The following is an 8,490-nucleotide window of genomic DNA, read 5'->3' on the forward strand; positions in this document are numbered from 1 at the left end:
TGTTTTAGAAGTCCTCTCCTTTTTTCAGCAGGTACAAGGGTGAGGATAAAAAACATTAAAAAATATAAATATAAATATAAAAAAGAAGTTTTCTCCTGAAGCACAGAAAAGCGCAGCATGTTCATTGTGCCTTGAATTTTATCTGCTCTGACCCAAATATCTGGAAGTGACAAGAAGCTAAAGCAATGTATGTGAATGCACATATACAGAGAGAGAATGTCAAAGTATTTTAAAAAATAATTCCCCAAGATTTATTTGAATTTCCATGGTCTGTTATCAGTTCTAGTAATTGCTGATCATAAGTTACTGAACATCAAAGCCATATGCCAGAGACAGCTGAAATCTCGGTAGTGAACATAACTATCTAGAAACTAGATTGTGAAGGAAAAAGTCAAACTATATGATAAAGTATGAAATACAAACACATGGTAGGTAACTTTTAAAAAAAAAAAAAGGAGATTCACCAAGATATATATAGGCACAATGTAAGAAAAATAAAGTAAATTGGTTCAGACAATCAAGACATACACGAATTTAAATCCCTGGTCTTTTACAATGGCAGCAGTATCTTCAAGAACAAGACGACGCAAACACATTGATGACTAACACTTTTTTGAACTAGTCATAGAATAAATTATTATTAAATAAGGAAATCATGGTTCTAAATATTAGGAAAGTATTTTCAAAATCTTTTAGGTAAACTACATTATTATAGCCCTAATGAGCTCCAAAGTTGTAACCTAAATTTGACTGTTTACAACCAGAATTTTGGTCCACCATCTATTTTCTTCATAATCACTGAAGCATCAACTGTTATTTAGAATTTGGTTTTTTTATTTTTGAGTACAGTACAATTTTCTATAAAAGAATTTAATTTATATATCAAGGTATATTTAGTAGACATTTCCAGCATGTGAGAATTTATATTTCAGCATATCTGCAGAAGCCAATAATATAGATATAAATCCCCCAAATCATTCCCTTTAGTCAAAGCATATTATAATATCTTTGGAATTTCAAGGACTAGATTCAATAGAGCAAGTGATTCAGTAGGTAAATTTTTATTTATTTATATTATCCTCCTTTCCTTCTTGGATTATGGTCTCTATATTCCAATTTGAATAATAATCACATTTTAATTTATCTTCCCCTGAACAGCCCGTTTACCCTAACCTCAGTCGTGCTAACTGGCTCTCACCCTGCATTGATTAAGAGTTCCCAGAGATAACAGAGTGTGCAGGAGCATGAATAATCCCCTTGCTTCTCAAGTCAATTCTTGTGCATCTCCGCAGTCTGGCAATAACAGTCACAATTTGAGTAGTGAAGGGCTAGCTGTGAACTCTCAAATAGCATATGTATGACCTTCTGTTGAAAAAATAAAAATAGAAAAATTAATATTAATATAATGAACTGTTTCCCTAGAAGAAATAAATACTTAAACATTTTCTACTTCTGCTCCAGCTCTTCACTGGCGACAGAGAACTATGCTTAACAATCAAAATGGGCAATTACCAGCAGATTTAGGGTCTAAATCTAATGAAAGTAAAGCTGTTATCAGTGTTAGAAAACTAGAGGAAATTGCAAAGAATTGAGGTATTTTTGATATGCTACCAACCAGGGCTGGCCGTAATAAAACCTTCATCTCTATAATTCACTGTCACAGTCTTAGCTCAGTTACTCATCATTCCTGTCACTGAAGCAGTCCCCACAGTGGTATCCCTGTCACCAAACTTTTTACTTTCCATCACTGCTCCATTTTGCTTTTAATGTTATCATCCCAGTTCACATATCTGCTCATATCCTTGTGAGGCTCGCAGATGAATTCCCATTAGAAGAAAGTGTAAGCTTCTTAGTCTGGTAAGAAAGTCATTTCTTTATTTTGTCCCCGGCTGAATTTCCAGGGTTATTTCTCCACATAGTCATCCGTCCACAAGCCTCCCTCATAGCATTCACCCTATGCTCTAGATGCCTGTGATAATTTGACACTCTCACTCATATTTTAGGCTCATGCTGTTCTTCTTACTTTAAGTGTTCTCTTTTTTCTCCCAGTCAGTATAATCACTTAAGAAGACTGAGCACAAAGTCATTATAATATGTGTATCAAGTAATATTAGAATTCTATGTATTTTTTCTAACAGATTCTGAGCTACAAAAAGATAAACACTTAATTATTTTATCTTATATTTCTTCTTCTACCTCCATAAATTAAATTTGAAAACAAGATTAGTGTCCAAATATTTTTACCTATTTAGCAAGTCAAAACTCTGCAGATGATAAGAAAATTTCTGTTGTGTATTGAGAACAAGAGAGTAACATAATTAAAATAAATAATGTTGGTACTCATGTACAAAGTTACACACTACTATCATCTTAGTCATAAGTTTTTTTCTCTAGAAATGTCTACAATAAAATTGGAACCTATATTTATGCTAACAACTATGGTATTAGTTACTTTTTAAGAAAGTCAGGTACAATGAAAGGAGAGGTTTGAAAATCAGAAAGATGTCAGTTCAAATTTTATTTTGCCACACTCTAGATATTAGACCTAGAGAAAGTCACTTAACTTCTTGGATATCAACTGTGCAAAATGAGGATTAAAATATTTACTTTCCAAGGATGTTTGAATGATAAACTCAATAAAATTGGGTTAAATGATAAGAAATCACCAATATTCTACCATGTTTATCTGTAGACACAGGATAGTTCTCCTTATGGAAGTCACTATTGCCTTGAAATTAACCAAGTAAGTAGTTAACAGGTCATAGGTATAAGAACTGTTCTCTATAGTGTAGATGCTTATCAATGGTCAGCCTTAGTTAGACGATAGATTACAATGATCATATGATGTGATGATGATGACTAGGGCATACATTGCTCATTCAGTCTTGAGCATCATTGCTCATCAAATCTTGCAACCAAAGTATGTGCTTCAAATTTTCTCAGCTTATGCTTGAGGAATATAGAAAACTGACTAGCTCAGTCACAACTTGGGCCCAAGGAACTAACTAGTCAACTAGGTTGTTAACCTGCCTCAGGTATGAGAACTAAGGACTGCAAAGCCAGGTGAAAGGCTACGTTAAATTCAATCACTATTGAGACTCTACTATAAGTTGATATTGTTAGTGCAGCAATAAAAAGACAAGTTAGCTTCAGCTCCTGCCTTTAAAGAGCTTACAGATAGCTGTTACACAAGACAGAGGCAGCAATGTGCTTAAAAATGAAATTTTAGAGTGACTACCAGAAGGCAGGGAGGAAGAGAGAAAGATTTGTTTGACTGCTGCGATCAATGCACATTTCCAGTCTTTAGGAAGGTTCTCGTTTCTGTATCTATGCCTTGTTATTGGTTGAATTTCTTACATAATTCAAAATATTCATTTAAGTGAAATTCTGCACAATTTATGAACATAGTATAACAAAGAGCTGTTGCTGATTTCTTTTTCTCTCAGTACCTCTGTCCCTTGAATACTCTTTGCTCTCCCTTTTTTTCTGTCTCTCAAAATAACATGTAAATGAACTGCCAGACTCCATTCCAAATCAGTGAAAGTGAGCAGATTTGATGTAATCCCTTGGCTCCTGGAAACTGCTCTATATCCAATAAGTAAAGGAGGCAAATATTTCACCAGCGTGTTATGACTGGTGGTTTACAGGGTCATTTGGGTGTTTACAAAGTTAGAAAAGTGTATGAGGTGTTAAATAGCAATTCAACATAAACAACATCATTCCTTAATGACATGATTTTTAAATATTCCTTAAGCAATATTATTCTTTGATGACATGGTTTAAAAGATATTAAAAGATGTTTGAGGTCAATTGTTATTTTACTTAAGGAAAGTGCCTATAAATATTGAATGAAGAATATGATTTTATAGAATTATAAAAATTTATTTTAAAGTGATCCATGAGGCTATATTTCTGTAAACTATCTTTAAAAAGCCCCAGGAAAATGACCTTTTCACTCATTTTTAACATTCATATCTTAAATGTTCTTTACTTTTTTCTTTCCTCTACTTTGTGGTATAAAACGCACTGAAGAGAATATTTTCATAATGTATCTCAAAAAGAACTCTGTCTTAAAAGTAGTATTTAACCAAATATTCAATTATAAATATAGACATACTGAAGAAAAATAATTTGTAAGAAACTTGTTTATATACTTCCCTTCCCTGTTTAAATTCAAATTCCAGCCACTCAAATTGCAAAGTTTAATATGAAAATTATGGTAGCAATAGGCTCCAGTGAATTTTACTACATTTTCCAGGCACAATCCTGTGAGTTTTGTGGTGAGATGTCTTTTTGGTTTGATGATGACACACCTTATTTTTTATTTAGAAACATGTCTCTTTACCCTACAGTGATACAGTGGCACTTTCAAAAACGAGTATTTTCAGAACTCATTTCAGTTCAGTAAGTATTGCTCTTCAGATTGTCCCTTAAACAAAAAGTGTCTCTCAATGCATAGTTTGAAACAAAAGAAAATTTGCAAAGATATTTTAAAATCTGTATACAATACGTAATTCCTCAAGTTTCAATTCTAATTTTTTTAAAGCCTGCAAATTCCTTGAGACCTTGTGAAAACACAATGTATTAACATTGTTCAATAAATATGATAATCCAACAGTGAAATAAATTTCAAGAAAAAGTATGAGTTGTTGAAAACAGAAGACACGAGGAAATAAAAACAAACAAACAAAACAGCTAGACTCCAAGCATAAATATCCAGCCAAAGAGACAAATGTTTCAAAGCTTTTTAACTTTCGTTATTGAAAAAAATTTCTTTACTGGGGCACTTTATATTCAGCATTTCTCCCTTTAAAATAGAAAATGAGGAGGGAAGTAAAATATTAAATAGTAAAACTATTTTAATTGTTTAGGGTCTTTGGTTATTGAAAAGAAATAAATTTCCTTAAAAATTATTTTAAAATCTTCAGGACGATTTTTATTTCTACTAGTATTATGTTATGTCTGTGGGAGAAAAATTACTCATTTGAACTTCTGTTTAAACTCTCTAAGTATGCGCAGTTAGAATATCTTTTGGAATTGTTATTAGTATACTGAGCATATCTTGTTTCAACAGAGCAAAATGACAAATATTAGTACAGTTTAAAAAGAAAAAAAAATAAATGGTTATCAGTCACACTTTATGTGTGTTGTGGTTTTCAACATCAGTGTAGTTTGTGCAATATATGTGGAACTTTGAAATGTACATTGTTTAGTTTTAAGCAACTAAACACATTCAGACCCACCATTGGTTTAATGATTATCCTCAGTTTGTAGAAGATTCATTACCCACAGTAAGTAAGTACGCTCAGGTTTCTGCTTTGGGTTAATATTCTTTACTGGAGCTTCAATGTATAGTGAATAATTGCCTACCCTTTGTATATCAAGATCCAAATCAAATCTGAGTTGTGTTTACAATTTGAACGAAAAATCTCTTATTTCAAACTACAAATAAAGACATGTCAAACTAATAGCAAATTGTTTGCTTTTGACAACGTGTGTGTGTGTGTTGTATATATATGTATACATACAACACACACACACGGCATGCAGCACACGGGAAACATTGGTGAAGCTTCCAAATTGGAAAATATTGTGAAGAGTTGGCTCCTATTGGCTAGAAGCTATAGAATATCACGGCCAAACTGGAAGCTTGACACTAACAGTTTATTTTTTTAAAATTTCAAAATTAGCTAAAATAACAGACACACGAGCATATATTATATTATGAACAAGGATAATAACCAAATATATGTGTGCAGGATCTAACGATGGAGAGGAAATTTAGGGTCTCTTTTTATTTGCTTAAAAGAAAACAATGTACAATTCAAAGTTCCAAAGCATATTTGCACAGACATTGTAATTATTAGCTTACTTTATCTCTGCTGGCTCAAAGTGGTTCTCAGCTTTTTAATCACTTCTCTACTGGCACAGCTAATGTGCCTACAAGTTGTCTAGAATTTTAATATTGCTAAATTTAGTGATGCAAGTTGTGATTAAATTGTTGAAACTTGTTTAATGCAAACCCTGATTGAAAAGAATACATGCTTATTTAAGGAAAATGTACAACTTTGCAAAAATTACACAGCACTATATATAGTCCCACATTTAACAGCTTTACCAACCTGCAAAAAAGTTGGTTCTTGCAGAAAACTGCCAGGCTATGTAGTCTGAAATCTGGAGTCGTAATACCAGAGAGCTGTCAGTCAGCCATCCATCCATCTAATTGGCTTCTTACCATCTTTCCATCATGTTTTTTTTATAACTGGTCGCCTCTGGCTAAAATGCAAATCATGAGGAAGAGCCGTCTAGAAAAAGCTGCTGCTTTCTTAATTATCTGTCAGAGTATGGACCAGTGGACCCAGGGCCGCACTGTAGAGTTATGCTAAGCAGCAAGGCATCATGGGAATTGGAGTGACAGCTCATTTTCCTCCTGTGTTTTCTGTGTTCGAATGACAATGCAGAAATATGGGTTTTCCCACACTTTCTCTGAACACCTGGGCTATTGCTCAGGGGAGCACAAAGCCAAAACTGTCACATTTCCAGACATGGTCTTATTGCTGTCACTATGACAGGATTGTTGACAAATGCCAGCAGTCATCTCGGCATCTTGGGAAATGTCTGCCATGATTGTGTCAACAGCCTGACAGAAATTGTTAATGTTTAAACTTCTTCCACTGACAGAATCCTGTCTTGCTGACAATATTTGTCATATGAAACTCAATCTTTGTCAAACTTGCTTAAAAATTAACACTTTCTCCATTTCTTTTTTTTTCTTTTAGTTTACTGCCTAACAGTGCAAAATTTTAGCAATAAGACTTCCACAAGGTAACATAATACAGTAATTTAGATCCACATTCTATTCAAATTCTCCAACCCATTATAACTTGTGGCCACTTTGTCCTTTTGACATTTGCTGCCAGAATAATTAGGTATATATACAATATATAGATATATATACACATATACGTTATATATGTATGCCTTAGGACTCAAACTTGTGAATTATTCAAGAGGTACAAACTATCATTTCTCGGTATACAAGGTGGAAAATAAACTTTGCTGATTTTTTTTACTTATATGTAAATACGTTGCAAATTTGAAGATATGCATTAACTTTGAGTTTTAAGCTTTTTAATTTTTATTTTATTATTTTGAATTTAGATTAAAAAATAAATCTGACAAGTTAAACAGTATCTTTTGCAGGAACTCAGCATTGAGAGTTTTTTCTTTTTCTTTTTTATTTCACATGTGATTTAGTTAAAAGTGGACTATTATAGGGATAGCCTTGCTAATTCTGATATATGTGTTAGAAACTATTTACGTGAGCAGTTTGAAGTACATTCATTTTTTAAAGAAACGTCCTTTATAAATTCTACAGGTGGCTCATTTTTTGAAATTTTTTAGTGAAACACAAAGCTCGGATTACTAGAAGGCAGTTAAATTGTAACTGGCTGTACTAGAAATACCCAGTCCTCCACAGGATGCTACATTTCTTAGACACAGTATAAAAAGAAAGAACAATTGGTTGAATTGTTATTGTTGAATAATATTGTCCATCTGTCCCTGACAGAACAATCCTTGTCAAACTAAGAGTGACAACTTGTTAATAATGATATAACTATTATTAGCTGTATTATTATTAGATAGTATGTCACAACACACAGTGGTATACGTGCATAAGTGGTATACCCTTATACCAGCAGGGACATATTAAAATAATTTATTGTTAGAATAGATATCTCCTAGAAAAATGGAATGTATCTAGTAGCACTATTTACTTGAATTGCTGCCAAATATGATTTCCAGTTACATTATAGAAAATGAAAAAAAAAACTACATACTGCCTAATACACTAAAATGAGTAGACTTTTTATTATGTCTTTAGTTTAATTTTTATTTGTCTTTAAAGACATATTTTTTTTCATGTGTTTTTTTTTTAAATTCAAACATTATCACAAGTAACTCCAGCAGTAGACTGTGATATTTTAGACCAGGAACAGACAAATTTGTTATGCAATAAATCAAATAAATCAAATATAGGCATAACTTGGAAATATTGTAGGTTGAGTTCTAGACCACTGCAATAAAGCAAATATTAGAATAAAGCTATATTGTAATAAAGTAAGTCACATCCAAGTGCATGTAAAAGTTATATTTAAAATATGTGATATTCAGTCTATTAAGTGTGCAATAGCATTATGCCTGCAAGATATATATACCTTAATTTTAAAATACTTTATTGCTAAAATACATTATCAATCATCGAAGCCTTCTGTGAGTTACCATCTTTTCGCTGGTGGAGGGTCTCACCTTGATGTTAATGACTAGTGACTGACTAGGGTGGTAGCTGACGAAAGTTGTGGTGGCTGTGGCAATTTCTTAAAAAAAGACAACAACAAAGTTTGCCATGTGGAGTAACTCTTCCTTTTATGAAACATTTCTCTGTAGCATGTGATGCTGTTTTGATAGCGTTTCATCCACGGTGGAACT

At 32.7% G+C, this 8,490-nt stretch overlaps 1 long non-coding RNA gene across 1 annotated transcript; it reads right to left on the reverse strand.

Moving 5' to 3' along the window:
* Positions 1 to 1,042: 1,042 nt before the first annotated feature.
* On the reverse strand, positions 1,043 to 6,346 carry LOC105709576 (uncharacterized). The gene is made up of 2 exons (XR_001105552.2): positions 6,123 to 6,346; positions 1,043 to 1,365 (listed from the first exon to the last, which is right to left on the reverse strand). It is a non-coding gene; the product is annotated as an uncharacterized LOC105709576 (long non-coding RNA).
* Between the last annotated feature and the right edge of the window lie 2,144 nt (positions 6,347 to 8,490).

The sequence above is a fragment of the Aotus nancymaae genome, unplaced genomic scaffold (genome assembly GCF_030222135.1).
Source record: "Aotus nancymaae isolate 86718 unplaced genomic scaffold, 86718_ANA_hifiasm-v0.15.2.pri h1tg000040l, whole genome shotgun sequence".
Classification (NCBI taxonomy): Eukaryota; Metazoa; Chordata; class Mammalia; order Primates; family Aotidae; genus Aotus; species Aotus nancymaae.